The following is a 15,670-nucleotide window of genomic DNA, read 5'->3' as shown; positions in this document are numbered from 1 at the left end:
CTCTTGACCCTGGATGCCCGGTAAACGCTGCTGGTGGTGGAGAAAGATATGTGGCATTTATGAGGCTTTTAGATGGGCACATGGCTGTTCAGGGAATGGAGGCGATACAGATCACATCTAGGCAGATGAGATTAATTTAACTTGATTTCATGTTCGGCACAGTCATTTTAGGATGCAGGGCCTGTTCCAGTGCTGCACTGTTCTATGTTCTCAGATCACACTCATTTTCTTTGGCGTACAGGCAACCACTGGCACATTTCCAAATAAACTTTGATATCCGAAACCCTGGATTTGCCATGAAACTGGCTACTTTAAACCAGCAACACAGGTAAATAGTTCAGTATAAATTTAAAACTGATTTTCTCATTTCCCCAGTGTGCCACTTGTATCAGCATCGTGCCTTGTATTTACTGCTCTGGAGTGAGACTTGAACTTTCCGATTCAGAGGGAAGAGAAGTACCAGCTGAGCCACAGCTGACATTATATAACATTGGTCCATTATTGCTATCTGGCTCTATTGTATCAACCTACAATTAAAAACATTTCTCCCAGCAGTAGTTTATCTGCTCTCACTGAAATCAAAAAGTTTAGAAACAAGCAAAATAATACTAAACTTATGATTGGCAGATTGGACGTAGATTTCAATAAAACAGTGAACCTAAAATGTTTAGTTTTCTGATAAAGCATTCATTACCCTTTTGCACAGTGGACTCTAAGGATCATAGGTATGGATTTTTGCATATTAAGAGCATACATGTCGAGGGATTGGCTCCAAAAAGAACAGGTTGTTGAACACAAGCTTACTGGCAGGGAAGGGGAGGCGGTTATGTGTTAGTGAGAGCAAACCCCTCATTGCTTAGGCCATGTCTCAACATTGCCATTCATATTGCACCTCAAGCTGTCTGTAATGGAGATAAAGTCATGTAAAAGACTTACCAGCAAAGACAAGACAGGAGAGAAGAAGAAAACTAGATTATTAACAAAGAACTGGATACCACAGGGAAATGAGTCCGGAAATGAGGGAATTTGTGTCTATTGGATAGTGGGAAATCAGATAATGTAGGGCAATGGTTACAATAGAGGGCCAGAGGACATGGCATCAGAGTCAGGTCACTGAGGGAGTTTACTAGTCTAGCGGTCTGCAGATCATTCACGGGAGAGAAGGTCAAGTCAGGAGTAGTGTGAGGTGATGGTAAGTGGTTAACTGTCAATTCACAAGGAACATTCCTGCTCCTGGTGTTAGATTCAGAACAATCTGAACTCCTTTACGGCTGCAATGATAATCCGGTTTGGGAGTAGATATAGAGTCATAGAGTCGTACAGCGTGGAAAGAGGCCCACACCATATTTCAAAGTGATGAGTGTCAAATTTGTATATGCAAAGATTCTGATACCTGCCTTAGATCACCATAGCCATCACGTGCCACCTACCCTTCCTCAATTTGGATGGGAGCACATCCTTCTTGTACCCAATTTGGAGAAGTGGAATCACCACCTTATTAAAAATCTCCAGTTACAATTAATTTCTAAGTCAACAAACTTTCTTGGGATCTTTTATGATTAAAACAAACATGCTGTAAACTCAGATCATCATTGTTGTTTGCATGACTTGTATTCGGAGCTGTGTTTGAGTTGCCAGTTTTCCAAAGACATTGTCAGATCTTGTCAAGCTGTTGACCAGATTTTTGGCTAATTCTCTGGGTTGGCAGATATGAATATTCAAATACAGGGGGATATAAAATAGTAATTAAAAATGCATTCTGCTGTTTTGTTTTCAAATGCACCAGACTCATTGAAGCTGATGGTGAATTAGGTGCAGATACTTTTCTCCCTTGTCACAGAACATCTGTTCCACTTGTTGCATGATGAAGTAGATGACTACACAGAAGAAAACAGCAGTTTTTCACTAACTTACACAATTCACTTGACAGAGAATGGAATTGTCGCTTGAACTGCTTAGCTTTCATGATGCCCTTATGTCTTACTTACATTTAATGCTGAAAATAGTCATTCAAATACATGTGAAGTTTTAGCACTATTCACTAAACATTGCCATTCTTTTGAATCTGCAAAACCTGGAAATGCATTCATTCAAAGCTTCCCCAGGTAACCTTTGGCCTGCATTTTCTATTGGCGATAATGGTTCTAACTGAGTGAATCAGTCAACAGAAACACATGTCCAATATTGCAATCAAGTTAAGTTATTCCTGATGTTGCTGTCAAGTTAAGTTATTCCTTCATAATCTTTAATAGTAAGATTAAACGAGAACTTACCAATTTGAAGTTTGATCTTTATTTTATGAGGAGTTACGATGAGCGATTACGTGAAGAAGGCCGTCAAGGCGAATGCGCGTCAATCTTCAAAGCAGCGGCGTGAAATCACAGATAACAGTTGTTGAACTAAAATAGTAAGATTAGAGCTGACTAGAACTTTGAGAAAGATCTTTATGTTACGAGGGTTGGGAGCGGAGGGCACGTAATCGTTCATCGTAACTCCTCATAAAATAAAGATCAAACTTCAAACTGGTAAGTTCTCGTTTAATCTTACTATTTTACTTTGGAGTCACGTGAGTGACTACGTGAAGACTTTGAAGCTCTGTGATTTCATGCCGTGGAAAACGAGTCCATGCGTCACACACTGCATTAGTTGACCAGGATGAGTGAAAAGTAATTAATGCATTCAAACATGACACAGATAAAAATGCTGATGCTTTAATAAACAAAGAAACCAATAGTGACCCCTCTCACCCAGGGGGAAACTATAAAACAGAACCTAAAACATAATTAGCAAAAATCCCTGGTATGGCAATAGGTTTGTTGTAAAACCTCTGGTACGTCAGTTCATCAGACCATCCCGCAGCTGCTAGAATGTGGTCGAGAGGGATGTCCATATCCCTTGCTGCTGACGTAGATGCAGCCCTGGTGGAATGAGATTTAAAAGTGTCAGTGTCCACACCTGCACATGCCAGCACCTGTTTTATCCATCTAGAAATGATCTGCACTGTAACCTTCCTACGAGGTTTGGTGTAGCTGATGAATAAGGATAGTTCCAAGCCTCTGAGGCTCTTACTGATCTTAATGTATTGTAATATGTGAGACACCACACACAACCGTTGGTCTACGGGGTACGCCATGAAACTTAATTTGAGCTCGGACATCCCTGGTCTGCTCTGCTTTAATAGTTCATGAACAAAAAAGGTGATGTTGTCAACAGATGTAACCATGCTGTCCAGTCTAAGTTTATTTAACGTCTGGACCCGTTGCGCTGAGACCAGCGCCATGAGCATGACTACCTTAAGTGTGAGATTGGAGAGAGACAGGGATGAAGCTGGTGCCCACTGATGGAGCAGCGTGAGGACCATGCTCACATCCCATATCTGTGAATATCTGGGCCTAGGGGGAGTAGAGTTAAAAATGCCCTTCATAAATCTAGTTATTAAGGGGTGAGATCCGACAGTGTGGTTCCTTGACCCCAGCCATAAATAAGATGACAAAGCGCTCCTAGCACTATTTATGACACTATAACTGAGATTCTGATCATAAAAAAGTGTAGAAAGGTACTCCAAAACATCCGTAATGTAAGCCGTGTTAGCTGAAATATTCGATAGGGAGCATCTCCCATTTCCTTGTATGAGAGATGTACTGTTTCTGGGTGCTCTTCCTCCAGGCCGCAGTGATCACATCTACCATACGATCTGAAAGTCCGAGCCCCAGGAACGGTCTCCTCAGAATCTGCAAACCAATAAATGTATTCGGTCATGAAGAGGATGGCTTTCCCCTGTCACAGGGAGTACCAGCAGCTTTCTGCTTTTGGGAACAACCATAAATGGCTGTGTAATCATAGCTAGGATGAGTGGGACCAATGTTGAGTAGGCCAGTCTGGTACTACCAATATGCCAGAGGCGGAGTCTTGCTTGATCTTGGCCAAGCATCAACTGATGAGGCAAAATGGGGGAAATACATACAAGAACTTCCCACCCCAGCGTAGCGAGAATGCATCTACTGCTACTGCCCCTGGGTCTGATTCCCATGAAATGTAATTTGGTAGCTGATGATTTAGTCGAGATGCAAACAGATCAATGTCCGGTAAACATTGAGGGGGGATCTTATAGAAACTAACAAAATTCTTAAGGGGTTGGACAGGCTAGATGCAGGAAGATTGTTCCCGATGTTGGGGGAAGTCTAGAACAAGGGGTCACAGTTTAAGGATAAGGAGGAAATCTTTTAGGACCGAGATGAGGAAAACATTTTTCACACAGAGAGTGGTGAATCTCTGGAATTCTCTGCCACAGAACGTAGTTGAGGCCAATTCATTGGCTATATTTAAGAGGGAGTTAGATGTGGCCCTTGTGGCTAAAGGGATCAGGAGGTATGGAGAGAAGGCAGGTACAGGATACTGAGTTGGATGATCAGCCATGATCATATTGAATGACGGTGCAGGCTCGAAGGGCCGAATGGCCTACTCCTGCACCTATTTTCTATGTTTCTATGTTTCTATGTTACACCATACTGAACGACAATGTCGTTAAACATTTCATGATTCAACATCCACTCTTTGTTGTCATTGAATTCTCGTGAGCTGTTGTCCACCACCATATTATATCTACCTGGTAAGTAGATAGCTGAAACCCAGATGTTTCTCGCAATACACCAGTGCCAAATGAGGTTAGACAATGTATCACAGAATACAGACTTACTTCCACCCATGTGACTAATGTATGCCACTGCTGTAGTGTTGTCAACCTGAAGTTGAACATGCACATGATGCAAATTGCTACAATAAGCCTTCAACCCATAGAGTGCTCCCAACAACTCTAAGTAGTTAATACCATGGGACTGAAGCATCGATGATTCCTGCAGATTCCATCTGCCACCGCAGCTTGAGACGGTGTTGGTAGCACCCCAACCTAGAGCACTGGCATCAATTTGCAGGATAACTGACGGTGTATCAACTAAAATAGTACTAGAGCAATACCGAATATTGGTCACCCACCATTATAACTCAGCAATGGCTTCAGCTGGCAACTGCATGGGTCTATCGAAGCGACCTCTATGAAATTTGAGTGCCTGCTCCTTTGCACATTGCAAGTTTTGATAGTGCAAAGGCCCGAACTGAGCAGCTGGGAAAGCAGCCACTAACTTGCCAATAATCCTAGCCACCTGTCTAATAGAAGGTTTGTTCTTAACAATGAGGGTACTGCAGGCTTCAATTAACTCTAATTGCTTGCCGGAAGGCAGAGTCACTACAATGTGTATTGAGTTAATGGTGAATCCAAAATAATCAATTACTCTAGATGGTACCAATTTTCACTTAACTGGATGGATTAGGAACCCCAGCCTCTCAAACATGAGTTTGGTAGCTGACACAGACAATTCAGCTAATTCCATAGTCTTCCCAAGTATGCCATGACTATATGATTCTGTGCCCTGAGTAGCCCCAGGACTGGTTTTAGCAATTTAGTGAATAGTCTGGGGGCTGAGTTTAACCCATTAGCAATGCTTTATACTGCCACAATTACCCCATCCAGCTAAACTTCAAATATCTCCTGTGGTCTACATGAATGGCCTTTGAGGTCGATGCATGCCATGTAACACCACTTGGAAACCAGATGTTTGGCAGTAACAAAGTTTTCCATTTTGAAGTGTTTATACTGCACAAATGAGTTAAGCTCAGTCAAATCCAAGATGATTCGGCATCCTCCATCCTTCTTTTGCCTAGTAAATATATTGGACACAAATTGGTAAGACTCATGATTCGACTTCTCAACTACCCCATTCTTGAGTAAAGATTCTATTTCAGCTTGTGTATGTGCACAATCCTGTTGTGAAGGAACAAAAGTGCGGCTCGGTGTACGCTGTGTGGGTGGAGGCGAATTGAAAAGGAACTCAATTTGGAAACCTTGTATACTGCGCAGTATAAACGGGTCAGATGTTATCCAATGCCATTCATGTAAGAAAAATTGTAATCTCCCCCCAACTGATAACTGATCCATCAAAACTGTTTTACACAAACAACCAGACTCACTTACCTCAGTGGTTATCAGCGGTATGTGGTTTGCTTCTGCCCCCGAGGTCTGGGGGGTAGGGCTGTTGGCGGACGCCCTCCGCGCATCTTGAACATGGCCTGGCCTGGGCCCTGCCCTAAAAAAGGCCTCTGTGCCTGTTGAACGTGATGCCCACCATATCCGGCACACCGTCTGGTGTTGAGAGGAGGATAGGGGTACTGCCGCCGGAAGGATGAAGACTTGGAAGGAGTTGGGGCCTTGATATGGCCGACAGTTTAGCCTCATCATCCAGCTCCCTGAGCTGCTCAGGCAGATCTTCCCCGAACAGTAGGTTTGGTGGTTGGATGTTCCCAGCCTTGCAAAATGCTGCAAATTTTGGGTTCAGAGCAGGACGGATGGCATTAATTCAAAATGTGCATTGCACATTAATGCCATGGCGTCCTGCTGAACATCAGAGAGGCCCCCCCCCATCGACCAACCTGGCAAAGGCCGTGATGCCTGAGGTAAGTAATTTTAAAAATGTCCGTAATTTTACCTCCTGGGCTCTGACGCCCCCTCCAATGTGTCCCCAGATGGAATGATTCACGGCCGGGACATTTAATGAGGCACAGTTTTCTGGGGTAAGGTATTTTGTAGAGGTTTCCTCCATGGCCTGATCTTGGAGCTGGTGAGAGGCCATATAATTAATGTTACTAGCTAACTCCTCTCCCAGTGGTTCCCCTGATTGGGAAGAGATGGCAAATTTGGATGCCATGGTGGGTACTCCCGAAGCTACCCCTCATATATAACCATATATAACAATATAACCAGCCTTGAAGCATGCTCCCCAGCTGTGACTCCGATATCTGAGTCAGTATAAAACTGGCCTCTTACGCTCCCCTCCTCAGAGAGGGAGACATCAAGCAGCCCTGAAACAGGTGCCGCTGCCGCGGGTTCTCCATAATACCCGGGCTAGATAGCTCCCTTCTTTGGAGCATATCGCTTTGGAGCAACCTCTCCATTAGGTGCTCCAGGTGCGTCAGTCTCCCAAACACTCTGCCCATAGAAGGAGGAGAATCCTCCTGGCCCGACTCATCCGAGTCCAGGGCCCTGACAGACTTTTTAGTGGCTTTTATCCCCTGCGGGGTAGCCAAGGTGCTTACTGTCGGCACCAAGTCTGTAGCCGCTGGCTCCTCTGCTAGCGGCCCTGAAGGCGAAATCGGCCCGCGGTCTTCAGAAGCCGGCTTCGCTGCAGCCCGCCTCTTCACCTTCGACATATTCTCTGCGAAGTTCGAGTACTCTGTTGGACAAAACAGTAAATGAACCCGGAGCAACGACCTCAGGTAAAGTATAAACACTTACCTGAGGATTTTAAACTTACCGCTGGAAGGAGCGACGCGCCCACCAGCCAGTCATTGCGCAAACATCAGACGTAACGACGCGCAGCGCCTTGATGGTCTTCTTCGCGTCATCCACGTGACTCTGAAGTAAAATATCATCATCATCGTTGTAAACATCAACGGGCATGGTGCTTTACAATGCCATGTACGACAGTGATCGCAACGTCTACTAAAGTGTGGATGGCCATTGGCTGGCTAGGAGCCCATCCGCCCTTTGACAGGTCTTGGTCCTGCTAGGGGTCCACAGTCCCCTCCTCACCTGGCAAACCGGGGGAGCGGGGAGACGGTTTAGTCGCAGACAATCCGACCATGGAGCAGATAGCACGGGATTACATGGTATCCGTGGCGGGGGGGAACTCCCACCGACCTGACTTTAATATACGATTGAAATCTAGTTTGATATAATAACTAATCTAGTTTGAAATCCATGGTAGGTAGTAGTATTGATGCCCTGATCCACCAATTACCCGCTAAATGTGACACACATAGTTGGGGTGACAGAGTCAGGTGAGATATTTTTTAGTGTTTTAAATCATACATAACATAGGCCACGTGACTACCCTCCCACTGAAGATTTAATTTTATGTGTGCAGAATTTCATTCTCCCTGAATGGGATCAGTATGAGAGAAACAGGCCCTTCGGCCCACCGAGTCCGCGTTGACAAGCGATCTCCGCACATTAACACAATCCTACACACACCAGGGACAATTTACACTTATACCAAGCCAATTTATCTACATACCTGTACGGCTTTGGAATGTGGGAGGAAATCGAAAATCTCGGAGAAAACCCACGCGGTCACGGGGAGAATGTACAAACTCCGTACAGTCAGCACCCGTAGTCGGGATCGAACCCGTGTCTCCTGTGCTGCAAGCGCTGTAAGGCAGCAAATCTACTGCAGCGCCACCATGCTGCCCAGCGAGATACTTTGATATATTACAAAATGTTTACTTGTTTTGTCGGATTCATTTATTTCACTCTCTAAATCTAATTTTTTCCTCTCATCTTATTTCACTTTCTTCGATTGATTAAAATTTAACTTTGCACCTCGCAAGGCTCTGAGGATTTTTCAATATAATTAGTCGAGGAGAGATGTTGTTACTTGCTCTTCCCACATGTGCCACAATAATCGATCAGATGACCAATGGTAGCAAGCTTTTGCTCAAGCGTTTGTGAAATTGTATAAAATAACTCGGTGTGTCAATACCTTAGTTCAGTTTCTTTTAGTTTAGAGATACAGCGAGGAATCCAGCCCTTCGGTCCACTGAGTCCGCGTTGGCCAGCGATCCCCACACATTAACACTACCCTACAAACACTAGGGACAATTTATAATTATACCAAGCCAATTAGCCTACAAACCTGTACATCTTTGGAGTGTGGGAGGAAACCGGAGATCCTGGAGAAAAACCCACGAAGGTCACCGGGAGAATGTACAAACGAAGCACCGGGAGTCAGGACCGAACCCGGGTTTATGGCGCTGTAAGGCAGCAACTCTACCGCTGCACTATGCCACCATGCTGCCCATGGTTAAGTGCCATGACAATGACTGAAAATCTGTGTATTTTCTTGTGATTCAGAGCTGGGGAGAAATGTTACCTTTTCAAATTATATGCTAAAAAAAATCTCTAATTTTAATGGCTAGAAGTAATTCAGTGCTTGCACATCTGAAAGAAATTGGACATTTAAAACAAATTGGGCATTTGAAACAGCTTTTAAGTCTGCGGGATTAAAATAACTGAATTATTTCACATTGCCAGTTTGTCAGAGGTAACAATCTGTGTTTGAATCTGTGCACGAAACCCCCAGCTGGTTTACTTGCTTACCATTGATCATACAAGTAATCATTTTACTGTCTCGTCATGGCCTGCTCTATTGCTATCTTGGGCCCAATATCTGCTTCCTATGTCAAGGCAGTCTCATTTCACAGTGTGGTGACAAGGTTCAGCAAGCAGTCACAGGTTAGTACATTTTGCATTTCAGCAGAATACGCAGCATGGCCAGATGAATTGTGCACTTGATGCATCTACACTGGTTTTTCCTTGTCTTGACATTAAGTAAATCTTCTGCCCTGATTGCCCTGTACCCTCATTAACCCTTTTATGCAAAGGTTGCATTACGGTGAGTATTGATCTGTGAAGACCTCTTGGTCAGTGGTCTTTTGTACAAAAGTAATTAATTTAACCTGCATTTTATGAGCCAATGTAGCATTTTTTTCAACCCTGTAATAAGATTCATTGAGCCGGTTGCAGCATTTTTGAAGAAATATACATGTCAGAACTCCCTTGTATCTTGCCATGATCAGAATAGCACAGCAAATAGCAAAGATATTCTTGCAACTACCGGCAAATGCCAGTTCAAACTCTAGTCTTTATTAATTGATTGTCCAGCCCCAGCGTTTAGTCATTTCACAGCCTTGGATTGAATTTTCACAGCTGTCAAAAAGACATCTGAAAGATTTCAGGAGAAAATAATGCTGCACATTCTACCTCAAAAGGAGCTCCTGATTATTTCAGGCCATCTGAGAGCTTTTGTTCTTCGGAGACCATTCTTATTGCGGGGAAGCAAGCTGTCCAAGATTTGAGCACTTAATCTAGTCTGAATTCCAGTGCATTTACTGAGGGAGCACTGCAGCACCTGAGTACTGCAGCACTCCAGACTCTGAGCACCGCGGAGCCTGGGATCACTTGCCGAGATCGCCAGTGTCGGAGCTCCGACCAGCGCGGCCAGTGGACTTCGGGAGCTGCGGTCTCGGGTAGGAGGTGGCCGTTCCAGACATTCCAAGTGTTCTCCTGACGCCGGAGCACATTCATCTGGCCTGTAACATTGGGCCGCCGTTGCGGCGACTGTGGAGGCCTCAATTGGCCCGACCATGGGTGAACAAGGGGAAGAGGACTGGACTTTGTGCCTTCCCCCATGGTGGGAACCATTGTGGGGGGATGTTTTTATATTTGGTGTTAAATTCTTCTTTAATGTTGTGTCTTATTTTTTATTGGTGTGCTGCAAATGCCAACTCAATTTTCACTACCACCAATGGGTGTACGTGGCAATAAATGTCCTTTTTCCTTGTCCTTTGTGCTGGAGTCTGCTCTTCTCAAGACTTCTTTCGGTGGCCAAAATTATAATTCCTAAAAATTGTACTTACTCCTGAGCTACCAGTACTTTTGATGGTGAGACCACATATCCTAGATCGTCTAGATGATTTAGCAGTTGTGCAGTGTCTTTCTGATTCCTGGAGTCGCTCACCTGTTTTGGGCAGAATTTCTGGCAGTTTCTGAGCTGCCAGCCTACCAGGCCCGAATGAGTGAACTGCAGCCCACCAGGCCTGAGTGACTGAGCTGCCAGCCCACCAGGCCTGAGTGACTGAGCTGCCAGCCCACCAGGCCTGAGTGACAGAGCTGCCAGCCCACCAGGCCTGAATGACTGAGCTGCCAGCCCACCAGGCCTGAGTGACTGAGCTGCCAGCTCACCAGGCCTGAGTGACTGAGCTGCCAGCCCACCAGGCCTGAGTGACTGATCTGCCAGCCCACCAGGCCTGAGTAGCTGAGCTGCCAGTCCATGAATCCATTCGGCCCACAATCTCCATACTAGCCATCTGGAAACCAGACCCTTCAGCCCACAATACCCATAATAGCTCTCCAGAAAGCCCCCGCCCACTGGCCACCAATATTGGAATTGGTGGAGAGGTGGAATATTGCGTTGGGGGACCAGCCCTCCCATGTGAACATGGGACCCAACGGGTCCCACTTAGTCTAGTTCTCTATTTAATGATCCGGAAAGAATTCTCAATCGGTCAGCTTTTTGTGGAAATTCACTGCATATTTCTTGTAAAGGACTTTCCGAGTCAGTGGTCATATCTTTATTTGTGTGGTTCCCCATTCTATTGGATATGAAAGCAACTCTAAAGCTACTCGCACCTCCTAACAACTTCCACTTCTAATTCTGAAATTTCTAAAGTCGTTTTAAAACAATATTCAAATCAAAATGCTCCAGGAAACAACCAACCACAATCACACACCTTCTCGCAGCCCATTTGCTATCCCCGACCTTAATCTAAACACATTCAAATGAGCTCCAAACACTTAAGCCAAATTGAATACCGAAAATAAATTATTACACTTATTATAAGTATGCCTAACCACATTCCTGTATAAACCATAAGCACTCATCTAACAGAGCATTTGTTAACTATTCATAGGCTGTGGGCCGAACATCAAAAATGTGTCTAGAAATTGATTTTTGGGACCCACGTCTTGGAACTACATGAAATTTTCCACAGATTTAGATGAAATATAATTGAGAAGGATGTCATAACTCATCAGTGCGAAAAGTTGCACATAATTAATTAAACTAATTAGATAATGAGATCCGGGAAGTAAGCGCCATCTAGTGGCCAATGCCCATATTACACCATGGGCAGCCTATTTCCGTGTTGCAGTCCATTTAAACTATATATTATTATACCTATATATATATATATGAAGTAAATATGACTGTAATCATATATAATTAAGTATAATTATATTATATAAAAATAATATGATGAATTATGAATGTTTTTTTAATGACATTGTCGCAGAGGTCCTGCTCCTGAACCAGCCTAATTAATGGGTGAGGGCAGTTCTTGTGGGTTCCTCCCTTTACTGAATCCCACTGACTGCCAGTGTGCCGAGTGGGGGTCATCGCCATAGTCGGACTGGGGCAGTTCCAGGCTGGGGGACAGTCCTGCAAGGCATCTTCCAGTCGCTTTAATAGGAAATTTAATGAGACTGCAGCAGAGGACCCAGGTTTTAAGGCCTCATGAACCTTCCTAATTAAGGGGTCAGGACAGATCCTCTGGGTTCCCCCATTTACTGAACCCCACTGACTGCCATAGTGGGGAGAATGGGGGTAACAGCCATAGTGGGACTGGGGCAGTGCCAGGCTTGGTGACAGACCTGTAAGAGACCTGCCTTACAGTAATTCTGATGAAAATGTCACATCCTTACCAAGAATCGAATGCTCTGATGTTTACTCGATGAGTATTCATTTTAAGCTACAATGACCCTATCTTTATGTTAGAGACCCCCCGATGGTGCCTTTGCAAATGAGGGCTATTACCTTTAACCTAAAATAACCCTAAAAGTGGCGCATTGTTTGAGTATCTGTAGTTTGTGTGTGTGTTGGTGTATACTTGTCAAATGTGTATCTGTGGATGTAAGTGTGTATGTATGTGTGGATAGATGTATGTGTGAATGGATGGATGTGTGGATGTATGTGTGAATGGATGGATGTGTGGATGTATGTGTGGATGTGTGTGTGGATGTATGTGTGTGGATGTATGTGTGCATGGATGTGTACATGTATATCTGCGTGCGGATGGATGTGTGGATGTGTGTGTGCGGATGTACGTGCGCATGTATGTGTACATGCATGGAAGTGTGCGTACGGATGGATGTGTGTGTGGATGTGTGGATGGATGGGTTGACTGTTGCACTGTCATTCACCAGCACACCATTATCATAAGTAATTCACTCATTGTTTAAATAATTTGACCAAATAAACAGTGAAACGATAGACATTGAAATAAAACTTTATAAAATAATTTATTTCCCCAATTTATTTGTTTACATTACATTTGATCTCCATCTGAATATTCTTCATCAGATTTTAAGTATTTTGATAAGTTTTGATGTCAATTGATAAGTTAGTTCAAGTTCAAGTGGAGGGTCAGGCAGAGGCTACAAAAAAAACCATCTCATAGTCATTAAGTCTGCATGGACTTGAATTCATAAAATTTCAACCTCTTCTTAATGTTAATGAGAATAACACTGTTACTACCATAGATAAATTAGTTCAAGTTCAAGTTCACATACACCAATTCACTTCTACATAAACATTTCTGACCATTTCTCACTCTAATGGAAGCCTATAAAGTGCAATCAATATTCCTCAGTTTTTTGGAAACGGCGGCTACGGATGGCACTTTGTACAGCCTTCCCCCCCCCCCCCCGCCCGCAGAGATGATACAAACACACTCCGCAGCTCTGCGTTCGCGAATCGTCCGCTTCTTAATTGAGACCGCGGCTTCACTAAGTACATAGGTCCCGCACTTTTTCCCGGTAAGTTATCGCAGGCAGCTCCGAGAATAGATATTAAAGAAAACTTATTATACTTCAACAAGCTGGCATTAGAGAAAATGTTTTATTTACTTTGTTATGGATACACATAGTTTAGGCCCTCAACTTCATAAATGAATGAATGAATGAATGAATGAATGAATGAATGAATGAATGAATGAATGAATGAATGAGTGAATGAATGAATGAATGAGTGAGTGAGTGAATGAATGAGTGAGTGAATGAGTGAATGAATGAGAGAATGAATGAGTGAATGTACAGCCTCCAAATCTCATTTTTTCACATTATAAAAGGGTGCAATTAAATTAATGAAAGTCCATACAGATTAATTTTAATAAATTCAGACATTAGATCTTACCTTTCAGTTCCAGTTGATTCATAAAGTTTGACTGCAGCACCTCAGCAGGGACTTTGCTTTCAAGGCTTTGTTCCACTTCTATCCACTTAGCTGCACATTCTTCAGACTTCTTAATGCTTTTCTCACTAAATTAAATTACCCTGCTGCAAGTTTCCACGACATGTATTCCACAGAACAACAAAGAACCTTCATCAGAATCTCCAGTAAAACAGGCATCAGTAGAAGCACTCTCAGCCATGTTGTGTGCCCCCTGCCTAGCTAGCCTGAAACAAAGCGCGTGATTGGCCAACTGGCATCTGATTCAATGTCAAATGTGTTTTGATGCGACTAAAAGTACCCGAAAATTTTCGTTTTTTTCTCTAATTTAATAAAAAATGTGCAAGTTTTGTTCTTGACGAGTTTCAGGGATGATTTATATAATATTTTTACACAATATGTGAATATTTCATGTAGTTCCGTGAGTTAGGTCACAAAACTGCACAAAAATGCTCCTCGGCCCACAGCCTATCTGTCTCAAAATTATATCGCAGTATTCTCAATCCCTCCCTGTTTCTTGGGCCCCTAACCCAAATGAGTGCTAAACCACCCCCCCCCCCCACTCCACCACCCCCCCCCCCCCCCCCCCCACCACTCCCCCCCCCCCGCCCCCCTGTGCTTGCTAGACTCTAACTATCTTGATTGGATCCTTTCTCAAGCGTGCGAATGATCGATCCACTCCAACTAGCGAAGTGTCAAAAATCAATGCAAAAACTGCACAGTGGGCCCGATTCCTGCACTCGCGATCAAAACAGCTTGATCGCAAACTTGTGTTTGGGGGTCCGTTGAGACCCTGGACGAGCCCCCAATGTAAATAGGTGGTTCTAAGCTTCCCCCTAGTCTAGTTTCAGTCAAAAATCATTGAGTCAAGCACTTGCTCACCTAAACTTTATTTTGACAAAACGCAATTACAGTTCCACTACTATACCTAATCACCGCGGGTTCGATCCTCGTATCTGCCTGATCAAGCCCTCTTTAGCCTCGCTCAAGCAGAGACACTCCAGAGAGTCACGCAGTCCCAAGCGTTCTCCCAGAAGATCGACACAGGACCTCGTGGGAGCGGTGTTTTATAGGTTCCCGAACATTGAGGGGCCGAACCACATAGGGGTGGTCTCTTTACAGTCCAATAACATATATCGATTAACACAGTATATGATAGACATTTCCCTAACCCAATAATACAGTGACTAATATAATGTATTTGAAAGAAAGTTCTAGACGGAAGCAAACAAGAATAAACTTTGAAACATGTGCCCTGAGATTCAAACAGTTTCTCCAAGGCTCAACAGTTCGACCAATCATCGATTAACAGAATGACCGTCTTGCAACATTATTTATACTACTTACAATGCTTTTGCAGTGATCCAATCAAAATAATGCATTTAGGACTTATTTTCAAAGCTGCTATACATTTTATCAATTTAGGAAAAATAAGGAGAACACCTGGAACCCTCAACATCCTGCATAGCAGTCTGAGCCTAGACTGGCTGGCGCCATTCAAAGCCTGTAAAGTTCAGCTGACAAGGGTTAAGAAATTCTGACAAGTGCAAGTCCTCTTTAATTTGGCCAATATTAATACAACATAAGATCAAGAATCAGCATATGACCTTCTGACCAGACACATTCCACGGTGGGACTCTTCAGCAAATTAAGATGACCAAACTTTCCAGATTGTGCCAAAATTGGCCAATTCTACTGGAAAGCCATCAATCTGACAGGAGGAAGACGGTTATTTTTTTCTCCACAGATGCTGCCCAAATTACTGGTTATTTCCA

This window comes from Amblyraja radiata, chromosome 2 (assembly GCF_010909765.2).
Source record: "Amblyraja radiata isolate CabotCenter1 chromosome 2, sAmbRad1.1.pri, whole genome shotgun sequence".
Classification (NCBI taxonomy): domain Eukaryota; kingdom Metazoa; phylum Chordata; class Chondrichthyes; order Rajiformes; family Rajidae; genus Amblyraja; species Amblyraja radiata.
This window is presented reverse-complemented; position numbering follows the sequence as displayed.